At 35.6% G+C, this 16,691-nt stretch overlaps 1 protein-coding gene and 1 long non-coding RNA gene across 19 annotated transcripts in view; one reads left to right on the top strand and one right to left on the bottom strand.

The window, feature by feature from the left end:
- LOC146994994 (uncharacterized) overlaps window positions 1-16,691 on the top strand; it is a 183,782-nt gene that overhangs the window by 69,827 nt on the left and 97,264 nt on the right. The gene's annotated exons all lie outside the window — the stretch shown is intronic.
- Window positions 1-16,691, bottom strand: part of LOC146994996 (uncharacterized) — a 96,209-nt gene that overhangs the window by 59,066 nt on the left and 20,452 nt on the right. The window contains exons 1-2 of one of the 9 annotated variants that reach the window (XR_015043430.1): window positions 5,885-5,952; window positions 1,948-2,153 (exon numbers count right to left, since the gene is read on the bottom strand). The exons of 7 other annotated variants lie outside the window; for them this stretch is intronic. This is a non-coding gene — a long non-coding RNA (uncharacterized LOC146994996). Of the gene's footprint in view, window positions 1-1,947; window positions 2,154-5,884; window positions 5,953-16,691 lie in introns of those variants that run through there. One more of the 9 variants, XR_015043422.1, reaches the window with a different exon arrangement.

Genomic DNA, 16,691 nt, shown 5'->3' with positions numbered 1-16,691 from the left:
AGAAGTCAAACAACAAAAATCAGCGTTATATTTACAAAATTTTCACAGTGACTGTTTACTGTGAAAATTTTGTAAATATAACGCTGATTTTTGTTGTTTGACTTCTGAATTAGTATTTATTCGGCGTGTTATTGTGTCTTTATTACATAATTATTCTAAAAACCTGAAAACAGAACACTTTTAAAAAATTGACTATTGGCAAATTCAGAAAGTTACTGTTAAAAAATTTCCAGCTGCGGTAAGATAGATTTCCCACAAAGCAGGTTTAGGATTTGCTAGATTTGGCGAGAAATCACCCATTTGGCAACATCTTTCAGCGAAATTGGCAATATGCCGTAGACGGATGGAGAACCATTTAGAACGAGTTCTTACTGGTTTGACTTAGAATGTTCTCGAATGCATGCTAAAAGCTATATAAACCCTGCCTGTATGCGGAGTAGCAGTAGTATCTCGAGTCTATCGAGTTGATTTTCAGTCTAGTATTGAGTTGATTGGGGAGTGCGTAGAGAGAGTCTCTTAATGTATCACGAGTTAGTGCATCATCGAGTCTTATCTTGGAGTGTGTTGAGCTCCAAGAACGATTGAACTGAGTCAGAAGCTGTATTCTAGTGCTTATTGTGGAGTGCATCGCGAGTTGTAGCGTCGAGAATCTCGACAGTACGTCGAGTTCTGAGAAGACTGAACCTAGTCGGGAGCTGTACTCTAGCACTTTGCTGTGAAGCTGTCTTCACTGTTATAGCCTAAAGGCTCTGTTGCTGATTGTTTCAATGTGCTTGTCGCAGTTTTTGGACGACTGTAAACATGTTTTTGGAGATGTCCTGAATAATACTGGCAAATACATTGTGTGTTTATTAAGTGTCATCGTTAATCACTCCAAATTGCATGAACCTGTACAGGAATGCAACAGTACGAAACCTTTATTGGGTCTTTCTGATGAGCCTGCTTTTGGAGTATTAGTCCTCAGATTTGCAGTGAGGACTAGCTAAAACAGATGCAGAAAATTCTGGTTGAAAATATTTTCCTTGTGTGCACTCTGGTAGCAATGGCAAGCACAGCTCTGCTAGCTTTTTTACTATAGTACTACTTTTTTACTGTTTTTTACTTGTTTACTTTTTTTACTCATCTGAAGAATCGTAGAATTTAAATCGCTGGTGGTTTTTTTTTTTTTTTTTTTTTTTTTTTTTTTTTTTTTTTTGTTGTTGTTTCCGCACCAAATTCTGCACTTTTCGATGTCTGAAAACTTCATAGCCAACTTTAACTTTTCTATGCCTTTTTCACTGAAAATTTTAAATTTCCGTTATCACTCATAAACAATAATTTAACATAAAGCAAAAAGAATGAATTAAATAATCGTTTAATGTTAGATTAAACATCTAAATGTTCTAGCAGCATTTATTTGCTCATGTATAATTATCGAAATATTTGATGTAAAATTAAATTAACAGTCATGGCTACATTATTTTATAAAATTCTGCAAATTTCAGATATTTTGCAATAATTTATTCAATAAATAAATCAAATAGAATTTTTATGGTTTCGAATTGTAGGATTATACTATTTCATTATTTTTCCACTGCAAAATTAAGGTGACCGAATAGATTTTGAGAGCATCAAATTTGTATAAAAAAAAATGCAGTTAAATGTTAAAGCAAATATATATTATATCCTGATATGATTGTTAATTTTTGAATTTTTTAATACATGCATTCCTATTTTTAAACAACTAGTCTGGTAATTAAAATAATGTTAAGATTCAAAAACCAAACTACCAACTCGTACTAATAATTTATGGATAAAAGTACTAAAAATGGAGATGTTACTATATTTTAAAAATATTTTGGTACTGATGTCATTCATAACAGCATTTTCCATGTTCTATTCAGCTTTCTAAATTATACAGTGAGAAAAATGAGCAACAAGAACACATAATTATAGAAAATATCATACTTGTCGATGCAAAAATTTAGAGAACCCGGTGAAATTGCCAAAGTTCTCAATAATCTGGGGCTTGATGTGATGCAATCATTTTGTTCAGTTTGATTCATTTTTTCATATTACATATGTCATTTATCCATATCAGCCCAAAACCAAGAATTTGGCACCGTTTGTACACCTTCATCAAATTCAGCAATGTAAAAGAAACTCTTGAAAAGCTAAAATAATTATTTTAGGTATTTTAGGTAAATTTAAAATAGATCAAGTCTTAAAATAAATAAAAAAGCACTATTTCATTCAAAATATTTCAGGTTCAAAGCATAAGTTTAGAGAAGAACAATTTACAAATAGATTTGAGTTTTAATACAATTTATTCCTGTGTTCTTATTAAATACGCATTACTGTTCTTTTTTAATCGATACAGATTTAAGTTTTGGTAGAGGGATAATTTTTTTTTACTTTGGTGTAATAAAGGCGTTTCTTCGAAAACATAAATTGGAAGAAATATTCTTGATGAATACTTACAAAATAATCTCTCTCTCTCTTTATTTATTTATTTATTTATTTTTAAATCTTAAATGATCATAAACAGCGTTTTCGTTAAAAATGCTATCTGTAAAATTTTCTTTAGTAAACACCAGCAAAATGGAAACTGCCCTAACATAATTAGAATTTTATTTATTTTATTAATGTATGTATAATGATGTATCTAAGTATGAAATCAATTAAAAATCAGCTTGCCATTTAAAAAAAAGCCTTGCTTTTATCAATTAACCCAAGTACATTTAGAAACAAATTTAATTGGTTTAATTATTCAGAGACTACTTTTAAGGAATGACTATATAGAAAATATTTCATATGAAATAAAGTTGCAACACTTAACTAATAGGATCACGTTCATTATTCTTTGCAGAACTTTATTGACATAGCTAATTTTATCTGCATATACATGTTTATGAATTAAATGTATATTCAACTGAGTAAAAGGAAATAATTATTTAATTTAAATTTTGTATATTTTGCTCTTTAAACAACCTGTTATTAGTAGTATATTCTGAGGCAGGAAAGTGATGTTCTATTTTTATTGCATTGCATGATTATTTTCGTGTTATTTAAAAAAACATTAGCAAGCCTTGTGAAAACATAATCGAGTATATTTAGTTATCAATTAAATAAATTACATCATCAATTAAATAAATTACACAGACATCAGAAGTATGCAACCTGATAATGTAATGAAAGTATGTAGCATTTATGAAAAATTGTGGCTCGAATTGAAAGAACAGGAAATTTCTACAAATATTCTCATATTTAGAGTTGATTTTGGACTGACATCACTTTCATGAATTATTAGTTTTTTCTTCTTGATTGGTATGATGTCTCTTTCATCACTTGAGTATTCGTGATACGATTCTGCTTCAATAGATGATAAATTAGGGGAGATCTCACATCGACTAGACTTCATGATGAAATCCATAATTAACAATTGCCTGTTGTTTTTTTGTCCCCCTAAATCTTTTTAAACATCCGTATATAGATTTAAACACTTACTAAGCTCCCCTTGGAATCGGAGATTTCATTCGACATTTGTGTCATATTGTAAAAAATGATTACCTAATTTTCTTCCCAATTCAAGTCCTACACTGATGACTTTAGCTGTGAATGCAGCTGGTTCAGATTGGTCTTCATCATGTTTATTTGTTTCATGAATCATGTTAACTAACTCATCCTCATTTAGTTCTTCATCAACCATTATTCCTTTAATATATGCTTGAGCTAAATCCTCAAAACCTTCTCCTACTACAGTTTGAGCCAATTTAGTGATCTGAGAATATTCACACTCTAATGGTAATCTATCATTCTCATCTTTAACAACATCCAGCGTATTGCTTTCCAGCATGCGTTGAGCATTGATTGTTTAATCTGAGTATATGACAGTCCAACACAATCTAAAATTGTAAATTTCTTCCAAGCATCCATAAGAGTAAGATTCATTATTCTCCATTTTTTCTAAAATATACCTAAAAGTTTGTTTGATATACACAATGTTGTAAAAGCCAGAAAATATTACTTGATTCAATGGCTGTAATAAAGAAGTTGTATTTTTTGGGCAAAAAGACTATTTCTACTTTTTTGTGTTGTAAATTTTGAAGATGACCAGGTGCATTATCTATTAAAAGAAGAGTCTTAAAAGGCAATCCTTTTTTACCTAAATAATTTTTGACATCTGGGACAAACATGGTAAGAAATCATTCATTGAACCTTATGGCAGTGACCCGTGCTTTCCTGTTAGGCATCCAATAAAAGGGAAGGTTATTTATATTTGTTCCTTTAAATGAACATGGTGTTTTTGATTTGTTAATAACCAATGGTTTCATTATATAATTGCCTGAAGCATTGCAACAGAAAAAAATTGTATGACTTTTCACTACCTTATGACCACTAGCTGATTTGCAAGGTACAGTCAAAAGTCGTTAATTCGGACACCTATAATCCGGAATGATCTATAATCCGGACCTCAAAGCTAAAAACTTTCTGCGCATGTGCCGCGTTAGCACATGCGCACAGGCGTTTTACGTGAGCGCGTAAGAACTTGACTACTGCGCATATGCGTGTGAGCAAGCGCAGAATACGTTTTCGCCTGCGCGTTTAATGTATAACGGACGGTGTAGGCTAAAATTATCTAATTATCTATTTCAGTTAATGTTAATGATTGCGTTGTTCCTTAATCTTCGAATAGGATCCCGCTTATTATTTTTTGCAGACTGTAAGAGCAATTTTATAAAAGTAAACTTGAACTTTCGATTATGTCAAATAGAATTTCCGATGCTGGAACTTCCAAAGGATCTACAAAACGAAAGTATGTTTCAATGTCCAACAAACAAAAAGTGAAATTGCTGAAAAAAATGGATAAAGACATGAAGAATGTGACAGAGAGGTTAGTGAAAACGAAAAAATTTCCATTGACCAGTTAGTCGGTATTCTCGGCACAGCAATTAACGGGACTTGAACAGCAGAACTCTTTAACTGAAAAGAAATTATGTCTGTTTATAGAATTAAAGAGAAAGTATTAGTATCACATAAAATGAAGCAACTTAAACAACTTACATTGAAAGAAATGTTTAATAAAGTAAACAAATAAATATTAAGCTTTTTTTTTTTGTAAATTTTGATACCCTTTAGATCATAATTGTTCTTTATTTCATAAATTACGGTTTCATATTTTTAATTTTAGAATTTCTGCATGCCATCTTACGAGATTTAAACTGATGATCTATAATCCGGAAAAATCGATAATCCGGAATCGCCGAAGTCCCGACGAGTCCGGATTAACGACTTTTGACTGTATTTTGTTTTTTTTTTTTTTCAGAACAACGTAGACACGTCAGCATTGAAGATCTGATCAGAAATGTAGGAGATCGTGGCAATTGATTTCAGCAAATTTTGCTGGATATTGTTGTTACATTCGAATCAGCAGATGCACTTTCTCCTTTCAATCTTAGATTATGTAAAGAATGCCTTTGTTTAAATATTATTAAATCTCTCAAACCAACCATGACTTGTGGAAAAAGATACCTTTTTTTCATCTGACAAAGTCGATAGTGACCGATTCTTAAGTGCTTTATAAATTTTTAAAGCCTTGTTTCTAATAGCATCAGTATCAATTGGAATCCATTTTAAATTTTCGTCTTCTACCCATATCTAATTCTTTTTCTAGTAGAGTCTTCATTTTTTTTTTAATTGTCCTTATTGTGGCTTCATTCATGGAGTAAAATTTAGCAACATTTGTTACTCCTTCTCTATTACATAAATGTTGAAAACTTGCTAGTAAACATTCAGATATGTAGATAAAAATGATGTAATCCTTGCTGCTAAAATACTGATACTGCATTAGTTCGCGTGAACCATATAATTTAAAATTTTACTGTTATGAAATACATATACATACTATTGAGATTCTCCTAACACGGGGAATCCCCATCCTTGTTGTTGCCACCAGTGTTACCAAAGAAATGAGATTAAAAATGACTTCAAATGTATGTATTTGCATTTATGCAGCAAATACTATTTTACTAAGTTTTTGAAATCTGTTAATTTTTAAACAGTGTAAAACTGAAATCATGTAAAACAGGTAAGTACTGTATAAATCGAGGGATAGGTGTATTTCCACGAGATGTTAATACATCAGAACTTTAAATGTCTGTACATATATACTTGAAGATGAAATCCTGCAAAGTTGACAAATGTTTTTAGGAAAATGAAAATTAAAATGGAAATACAAATTTAAATTTCAATAAATTTGACTTTCTTATCGTCAAGACTGCACTTGCATTGTTTTAGAGTGGAATTCATACAGAAAAGCTTCTAATTTCAAAATTGTCGTGTAGTTTTTGTAGTAAAATATATTCCTGTTTCTAACTTTTCCAGGTCTAATAAAGAATACTGCTTTAACATATGGTTAAATAAAATGAAAAGGCATGATCTTTTGTAGTATTTGTAATAATTTGTCTGTCATGTTACCACAAGTTTTTGTTGGTGTTAATTGTTTTTTATTTTCATTTTTTACTCAGAATTGCAGAATTCCAGGTCTTTAAATTTCTAAAAGATAAGCAACAAAGCATAGTATTTAAGAAAAATTTTTATTATTTGCACTTCAAATGCCGCATATGTCAACTAAGTTTAAAGTTGTATATTTTAATACAGAATTAAAAAGAATTAACACCAACGTGCTGCTAATTTGTGTGTGTCCAGTGAATTAGAGGAAAGACCATTCTTAATGCCCATCAACCATGATTTACCAACAATGCGAGAAACAGGCCATCTTTGGAAATCAGAATTTATTTTAGCAACATAAACGTTATTTATACTAGATTTGCATTTGCTGTCATGTAAGTTTTTGATGGGCTTCTGAAACAAAAGAAAATATTTGTTGGTGGTATGATGAAATAAAATATTTGATACTAATACTCTCCGACTGTCATCTAAAATCACACAATCGTTTCCTTTGTTGAAACAATTTATTGTGAATAGGTTTTCTTTTCCTTTTTTATTTGGACATCTGCAGCTTCATTTAGAGTATGCCCTTCCTCGATGAACTAATGTTCAGTTGTAGTGGGTTCCTGGGCATAGCCTTATCCCAGTGTAGTAAGTTAATACTTTTACGAATGTTAAAGAAATAATGTTGCTGAAGTTCGTAAAAATAAAAATTCGAAGAGCAGTTATGGCAGTGAAATGAAATGAAAGCAATTGTGACATTATAATCAGTAGTAATGGCAGAGTTTGCAGCAAATATAAGATGATGAGTTTTGAAGTTAAAACCTAGAGCTAGTTGGAGTGTGAGCATCAGAGGCAATCGGTGGCGGAGAGAGAAGAAAAAGCCCTTTTCTTCTTTTTTCTTCCCCCTTTCCTCGAGTATTCAAGGCTGAATGGTTCAGTAGTCAGGTGGTAGGCGGGAGCTTGTTGAACTTCTGTTGGCTGGCAGAGGAGTAATCCTATTGGGTGAAGTGTGATTTACAGTGTGCTACGGGGAAGGCCTAGGCTGTTTTCAATCCATACTCCTTTAGAAGGGTACAAAGACACACATCATTTCCAGGTTCCTGGGTTGTACCTTATCCTGTGTATAGCACGTGAAATACACTGGTGTGCAAAAATTAAGGACGAAGTCGAAAAATTAGCATATCAGCTGAACGAAGAGGCAGAGCGGACAGAAAGACCAATCCCGAGATTAAGTAAGGTGATCTACGGTAGCACTTGCGCAGATATGCAGGTAGACATAATGGGGGAGTGTCTGAGTTGTATAAAGCATGTTCTCGGTGAAAGACCAGTATTTCTGGCAAAGAGATTGCACACCGTATAGCAGTTAAAATCACACTGAGTTGCTGCCTCGGCGAGAAATGGCGAATAATCAATCTGTTAGATGACATCTGGATGCTTTTACCCGAGGTCATTGGGAAGTTGGAGGAAGGCCGCCGTGTGACAAGTGTGGCTGCAGAGATCGGAATTGCTCACAGCATCGTTTCACGACTTTGGAGACAATTTAAAACTACAGGAACAGCTATCCGGGGGTTTAGTAGTGGTTTTAATTTTCCCAATTTTTGGTGCTAAGCTAGGCAATTAGGTATATTACAATAATTAGTTAAAGAATAATTAATTAGTTTTTTGGGTCTTTTTTAAACTGGTGTAAAGGCCCTTATTTTCGTGAGCCCGTCGTAATCGCAAAAATCAAAGCTTTGCGAAATACTTTTTTTTCCCCCCAACTTTTCTTAAGTACTTTTAAAATTTTTCAACTTTCTGTTCTGTTCATATAAAATTCGTGAAATTTTCAACTCGCGAAATCACCGATATATTCATTTTTGTGAAAATTACGGCCTGCAAAAATAAGGGCCTTTACAGTAATTAAACGTTTATCAAAAACCTTTATTGTATGTCTCTGAGGATGGTTTTAGGCCTTTTCCTGTGTTCTTCGGATTTGATATGATTTAAAATTGGTATTGTGGACTTGTTTGCCCTGGTTATATCATTGTAGAATTTTTGACTGGAGGAACAACTTTTGGTTGTGGTGGTGTAGGTAAATTTTGACTTGAAGTGCTTCGTTGATTTACAGTGTTAACTGCATTCTGGACATAATTAGTATCGTTTTCAGGGTCCAGAGGACGAAATATATTTTTCATGGCAATGAAATTTGATGCATCTCTAAGAATTACAGTTTTTTAAAATCTGTTTTACACGGGAACCGATTGTCCGATTTTGATGCGGTTTCCTGCATTCAATAGCAATTTCATGCTCCACAAATTTTATATCTGCATCTCAAATAGGATGCAAGTTGTAGGAAAATGCTTTTGAAAGCAGCAAGCCGCATCAAAATCACACGACTCGAAAGTTAATGATCCATTTTGATGCGTTTTGCTGCTTTCAACTGCAAATGCATGCCCCATCATTTTGATATAAGTTTTATGTCTGTATCTCAATTAGGGCGTAATTTCGCCGGGTTGTCTGTCTATACCAGGGTTTCTTAAACTGGAGTCGCTGGACTTGCAGCAGGGGGTTGCCTAGAATTTTAGCAGTTTTGATATTTCTTTAATTTATTATAATACTTTTACAATTACCAAATATTTTTACATAATACAATACATCTTAAAATAGATATGGCAATACAGACAAAGAAAAAAAAAATGAATCCGTTTCGACGCCTTCATTTTATAATAGAAACGTTCATTTTTCTTGCTTTGCACGTGACGCTGTCATTTCATCTGTTACTTATTTAAAATGTTCACATTGTTCTATGTCTTAAAATTAGAAATTAAATGTAGTGACCTAAAACTGCAAGTGTACAAAAGAAAAAATTGACAGTTTCACTCACGCATGTGTCGGATTTGCGCAGTACTTATTGGGTTCCACAGAATTTTAGTAAATACAGTCAAAAGTAGTTAATCCGGACTCGTCGGGACTTTGGCGATTCCGGATTATAGATCATCAGTTTAAATCTGGTAAGATGGCATGCAGAAATTATACAATTAAAAATATGAAACCGTTATTTATGAAATAAAGAACAATTATGGCGAATAATCAATCTGTTAAATGACATCTGGATGCTTTTACCCGAGGTCATTGGGAAGTTGGAGGAAGGCCGCCGTGTGACAAGTGTGGCTGCAGAGATCGGAATTGCTCACAGCATCGTTTCACGACTTTGGAGACAATTTAAAATTACAGGAACAGCTATCCGGGGGTTTAGTAGTGGTCGTTCACGAGGAACCACACCTGCAGATGACCGGTATATTGCCTTACAGGCCAGAAGAAACAGGCGGCAGACAGCGGGAGAAATCGCTAGACACACGACGCAGGCGACTGGACGACAGATATCGCGTTTTACCGTGGCCAGAAGACTGCAGGGTGGTGGTCTGTTTGCACGACGCCCTGTACGGTGTGTACCTCTAACGCCTGCCCATCGGAGAAGGCGTTCTCTGTGGTGCCGGGAACACCGGAATTGGAGAGACAATGAATGGGGACGAGTACTCTTTACAGATGAGAGCAGATTCAGTCTGAGTAGCGATTCTCATCGCATACTCATCTGGAGAGAGCGGGGAAGCCGCAATAATCGATCGAACATCATTGAAAGGGACAGGTATGGAGGTGGCGGTGTTAACTTCCGAAGGTTTAGCAAGACGGATGTTGTCTGTTTTTGGTTATGAAAAGTATAAATTGTTAGTGTAACTAACTGTGCGTTCTGTGTCTGGGTGTGAGATGTTAATGTAAAACTGAGTAGCGTAGTGATCAGCTAGTGACTCAGCTTTCTCAGTTTCTGTGTATGTGATCCCAGAGGGGCCATTAAGGGGCAGAATATTTGTGTAGCATCTATTATATCTAGAAGCAGCTTTCCATATACATGATCATCAGTAGAGAGTGATTCTAAATATCTAGACCATTTGTTTTGTGCGTGTACTGACTTCCTGATTCAGCCGATTTAAAATTCTCTTAACTTCTGGGCATCTGGTCCTCTGCCATATTTTTCTAGCTCTCTTTCTGTTAGCTAAAAGTTCTCTAATAGCAGGATCTCTGGCCCTACCAGTCAACGGGACCGCCTTGCTATTTTTCAGAGCACGGTTAAGTGTGCTAGTAAAATCTTCGATAACTGCGTCTAACTCGTCTTCACTGTGTATCGCGGGTAACGGGTACTGAGTGTTGTTTAGAGCTACCCAGTTCATTATAAAGGCTCTTTTGTGTGATGTACTATAGCTACTGATATTCACCTCCATTAAAACAGGGTTATAATCAGAGAATAGTTCACGTAATCTTTCTATCCTTGATGGTTGATAAATATTTTTTAGCAGGAAAAATTCAATAATGCTTGCAGATCTATAGCATGTTGGGTAGGAGGGAGCTACAACAGTAAAGTTGGCCGTTGAGGAAAATTGATTAACAATGTGACCATTTGAATTATCATTTCTGCAGTTCCGATTTTTGTGGTGTGAGTTAAAGTCTCTACCTATGATAATTTTATTGTTTAGTTTGGATATAGCCATTAAATCGGCGAAAAATCCTTCTGTGGTTTACGGTTGAGTAACTAGATCGAGACGAACGTGATTGGTTGTAGAGTGTGTGGTATGATTATGATAGCTACCGCCTTCATGGCCGAAAGCTGTTGAACTGTGATTACAAAGTGAGAGATGGAGCGCTTAAGGATCCTCGTTAAGCGCTCCATCTCTCACTTATTTCAATTTTTTCCACCAGCATTTTTTGTGATTGGTTGAAATTCTTTCTTGTCTTCAATCCATACTAATTTAAAGGGATGGCTGAGTGAATGAGGGGGTAGAGGACATGATGGAAAAATTAAATTAAGCTTGCTTCAATATTAATTAGTGATCCGATAGGAATAAAAATTTTAATTTTCCCAATTTTTGGTGCTAAGCTAGGCAATTAGGTATATTACAATAATTAGTTAAAGAATAATTAATTAGTTTTTTGGGTCTTTTTTAAACTGGTGTAAAGGCCCTTATTTTCGTGAGCCCGTCGTAATCGCAAAAATCAAAGCTTTGCGAAATACTTTTTTTTTCCCCCAACTTTACTTAAGTACTTTTAAAATTTTTCAACTTTCTGTTCTGTTCATATAAAATTCGTGAAATTTTCAACTCGCGAAATCACCGATATATTCATTTTTGTGAAAATTACGGCCTGCAAAAATAAGGGCCTTTACAGTAATTAAACGTTTATCAAAAACCTTTATTGTATGTCTCTGAGGATGGTTTTAGGCCTTTTCCTGTGTTCTTCGGATTTGATATGATTTAAAATTGGTATTGTGGACTTGTTTGCCCTGGTTATATCATTGTAGAATTTTTGACTGGAGGAACAACTTTTGGTTGTGGTGGTGTAGGTAAATTTTGACTTGAAGTGCTTCGTTGATTTACAGTGTTAACTGCATTCTGGACATAATTAGTATCGTTTTCAGGGTCCAGAGGACGAAATATATTTTTCATGGCAATGAAATTTGATGCATCTCTAAGAATTACAGTTTTTTAAAATCTGTTTTACACGGGAACCGATTGTCCGATTTTGATGCGGTTTCCTGCATTCAATAGCAATTTCATGCTCCACAAATTTTATATCTGCATCTCAAATAGGATGCAAGTTGTAGGAAAATGCTTTTGAAAGCAGCAAGCCGCATCAAAATCACACGACTCGAAAGTTAATGATCCATTTTGATGCGTTTTGCTGCTTTCAACTGCAAATGCATGCCCCATCATTTTGATATAAGTTTTATGTCTGTATCTCAATTAGGGCGTAATTTCGCCGGGTTGTCTGTCTATACCAGGGTTTCTTAAACTGGAGTCGCTGGACTTGCAGCAGGGGGTTGCCTAGAATTTTAGCAGTTTTGATATTTCTTTAATTTATTATAATACTTTTACAATTACCAAATATTTTTACATAATACAATACATCTTAAAATAGATATGGCAATACAGACAAAGAAAAAAAAAATGAATCCGTTTCGACGCCTTCATTTTATAATAGAAACGTTCATTTTTCTTGCTTTGCACGTGACGCTGTCATTTCATCTGTTACTTATTTAAAATGTTCACATTGTTCTATGTCTTAAAATTAGAAATTAAATGTAGTGACCTAAAACTGCAAGTGTACAAAAGAAAAAATTGACAGTTTCACTCACGCATGTGTCGGATTTGCGCAGTACTTATTGGGTTCCACAGAATTTTTGTAAATACAGTCAAAAGTAGTTAATCCGGACTCGTCGGGACTTTGGCGATTCCGGATTATAGATCATCAGTTTAAATCTGGTAAGATGGCATGCAGAAATTATACAATTAAAAATATGAAACCGTTATTTATGAAATAAAGAACAATTATGGCGAATAATCAATCTGTTAAATGACATCTGGATGCTTTTACCCGAGGTCATTGGGAAGTTGGAGGAAGGCCGCCGTGTGACAAGTGTGGCTGCAGAGATCGGAATTGCTCACAGCATCGTTTCACGACTTTGGAGACAATTTAAAACTACAGGAACAGCTATCCGGGGGTTTAGTAGTGGTCGTTCACGAGGAACCACACCTGCAGATGACCGGTATATTGCCTTACAGGCCAGAAGAAACAGGCGGCAGACAGCGGGAGAAATCGCTAGACACACGACGCAGGCGACTGGACGACAGATATCGCGTTTTACCGTGGCCAGAAGACTGCAGGGTGGTGGTCTGTTTGCACGACGCCCTGTACGGTGTGTACCTCTAACGCCTGCCCATCGGAGAAGGCGTTCTCTGTGGTGCCGGGAACACCGGAATTGGAGAGACAATGAATGGGGACGAGTACTCTTTACAGATGAGAGCAGATTCAGTCTGAGTAGCGATTCTCATCGCATACTCATCTGGAGAGAGCGGGGAAGCCGCAATAATCGATCGAACATCATTGAAAGGGACAGGTATGGAGGTGGCGGTGTTAACTTCCGAAGGTTTAGCAAGACGGATGTTGTCTGTTTTTGGTTATGAAAAGTATAAATTGTTAGTGTAACTAACTGTGCGTTCTGTGTCTGGGTGTGAGATGTTAATGTAAAACTGAGTAGCGTAGTGATCAGCTAGTGACTCAGCTTTCTCAGTTTCTGTGTATGTGATCCCAGAGGGGCCATTAAGGGGCAGAATATTTGTGTAGCATCTATTATATCTAGAAGCAGCTTTCCATATACATGATCATCAGTAGAGAGTGATTCTAAATATCTAGACCATTTGTTTTGTGCGTGTACTGACTTCCTGATTCAGCCGATTTAAAATTCTCTTAACTTCTGGGCATCTGGTCCTCTGCCATATTTTTCTAGCTCTCTTTCTGTTAGCTAAAAGTTCTCTAATAAGTTCTCTAATAGCAGGATCTCTGGCCCTACCAGTCAACGGGACCGCCTTGCTATTTTTCAGAGCACGGTTAAGTGTGCTAGTAAAATCTTCGATAACTGCGTCTAACTCGTCTTCACTGTGTATCGCGGGTAACGGGTACTGAGTGTTGTTTAGAGCTACCCAGTTCATAATAAAGGCTCTTTTGTGTGATGTACTATAGCTACTGATATTCACCTCCATTAAAACAGGGTTATAATCAGAGAATAGTTCACGTAATCTTTCTATCCTTGATGGTTGATAAATATTTTTTAGCAGGAAAAATTCAATAATGCTTGCAGATCTATAGCATGTTGGGTAGGAGGGAGCTACAACAGTAAAGTTGGCCGTTGAGGCAAATTGATTAACAATGTGACCATTTGAATTATCATTTCTGCAGTTCCGATTTTTGTGGTGTGAGTTAAAGTCTCTACCTATGATAATTTTATTGTTTAGTTTGGATATAGCCATTAAATCGGCGAAAAATCCTTCTGTGGTTTACGGTTGAGTAACTAGATCGAGACGAACGTGATTGGTTGTAGAGTGTGTGGTATGATTATGATAGCTACCGCCTTCATGGCCGAAAGCTGTTGAACTGTGATTACAAAGTGAGAGATGGAGCGCTTAAGGATCCTCGTTAAGCGCTCCATCTCTCACTTATTTCAATTTTTTCCACCAGCATTTTTTGTGATTGGTTGAAATTCTTTCTTGTCTTCAATCCATACTAATTTAAAGGGATGGCTGAGTGAATGAGGGGGTAGAGGACATGATGGAAAAATTAAATTAAGCTTGCTTCAATATTAATTAGTGATCCGATAGGAATAAAAATTTTAATTTTCCCAATTTTTGGTGCTAAGCTAGGCAATTAGGTATATTACAATAATTAGTTAAAGAATAATTAATTAGTTTTTTGGGTCTTTTTTAAACTGGTGTAAAGGCCCTTATTTTCGTGAGCCCGTCGTAATCGCAAAAATCAAAGCTTTGCGAAATACTTTTTTTTTCCCCCAACTTTACTTAAGTACTTTTAAAATTTTTCAACTTTCTGTTCTGTTCATATAAAATTCGTGAAATTTTCAACTCGCGAAATCACCGATATATTCATTTTTGTGAAAATTACGGCCTGCAAAAATAAGGGCCTTTACAGTAATTAAACGTTTATCAAAAACCTTTATTGTATGTCTCTGAGGATGGTTTTAGGCCTTTTCCTGTGTTCTTCGGATTTGATATGATTTAAAATTGGTATTGTGGACTTGTTTGCCCTGGTTATATCATTGTAGAATTTTTGACTGGAGGAACAACTTTTGGTTGTGGTGGTGTAGGTAAATTTTGACTTGAAGTGCTTCGTTGATTTACAGTGTTAACTGCATTCTGGACATAATTAGTATCGTTTTCAGGGTCCAGAGGACGAAATATATTTTTCATGGCAATGAAATTTGATGCATCTCTAAGAATTACAGTTTTTTAAAATCTGTTTTACACGGGAACCGATTGTCCGATTTTGATGCGGTTTCCTGCATTCAATAGCAATTTCATGCTCCACAAATTTTATATCTGCATCTCAAATAGGATGCAAGTTGTAGGAAAATGCTTTTGAAAGCAGCAAGCCGCATCAAAATCACACGACTCGAAAGTTAATGATCCATTTTGATGCGTTTTGCTGCTTTCAACTGCAAATGCATGCCCCATCATTTTGATATAAGTTTTATGTCTGTATCTCAATTAGGGCGTAATTTCGCCGGGTTGTCTGTCTATACCAGGGTTTCTTAAACTGGAGTCGCTGGACTTGCAGCAGGGGGTTGCCTAGAATTTTAGCAGTTTTGATATTTCTTTAATTTATTATAATACTTTTACAATTACCAAATATTTTTACATAATACAATACATCTTAAAATAGATATGGCAATACAGACAAAGAAAAAAAAAATGAATCCGTTTCGACGCCTTCATTTTATAATAGAAACGTTCATTTTTCTTGCTTTGCACGTGACGCTGTCATTTCATCTGTTACTTATTTAAAATGTTCACATTGTTCTATGTCTTAAAATTAGAAATTAAATGTAGTGACCTAAAACTGCAAGTGTACAAAAGAAAAAATTGACAGTTTCACTCACGCATGTGTCGGATTTGCGCAGTACTTATTGGGTTCCACAGAATTTTTGTAAATACAGTCAAAAGTAGTTAATCCGGACTCGTCGGGACTTTGGCGATTCCGGATTATAGATCATCAGTTTAAATCTGGTAAGATGGCATGCAGAAATTATACAATTAAAAATATGAAACCGTTATTTATGAAATAAAGAACAATTATGGCGAATAATCAATCTGTTAAATGACATCTGGATGCTTTTACCCGAGGTCATTGGGAAGTTGGAGGAAGGCCGCCGTGTGACAAGTGTGGCTGCAGAGATCGGAATTGCTCACAGCATCGTTTCACGACTCTGGAGACAATTTAAAACTACAGGAACAGCTATCCGGGGGTTTAGTAGTGGTCGTTCACGAGGAACCACACCTGCAGATGACCGGTATATTGCCTTACAGGCCAGAAGAAACAGGCGGCAGACAGCGGGAGAAATCGCTAGACACACGACGCAGGCGACTGGACGACAGATATCGCGTTTTACCGTGGCCAGAAGACTGCAGGGTGGTGGTCTGTTTGCACGACGCCCTGTACGGTGTGTACCTCTAACGCCTGCCCATCGGAGAAGGCGTTCTCTGTGGTGCCGGGAACACCGGAATTGGAGAGACAATGAATGGGGACGAGTACTCTTTACAGATGAGAGCAGATTCAGTCTGAGTAGCGATTCTCATCGCATACTCATCTGGAGAGAGCGGGGAAGCCGCAATAATTGATCGAACATCATTGAAAGGGACAGGTATGGAGGTGGCGGTGTTAAC

This window comes from Stegodyphus dumicola, chromosome 10 (assembly GCF_044657685.1).
Source record: "Stegodyphus dumicola isolate Sdum_Otavi_A_Nest chromosome 10, ASM4465768v1".
Classification (NCBI taxonomy): domain Eukaryota; kingdom Metazoa; phylum Arthropoda; class Arachnida; order Araneae; family Eresidae; genus Stegodyphus; species Stegodyphus dumicola.
This window is presented reverse-complemented; position numbering and strand designations above follow the sequence as displayed.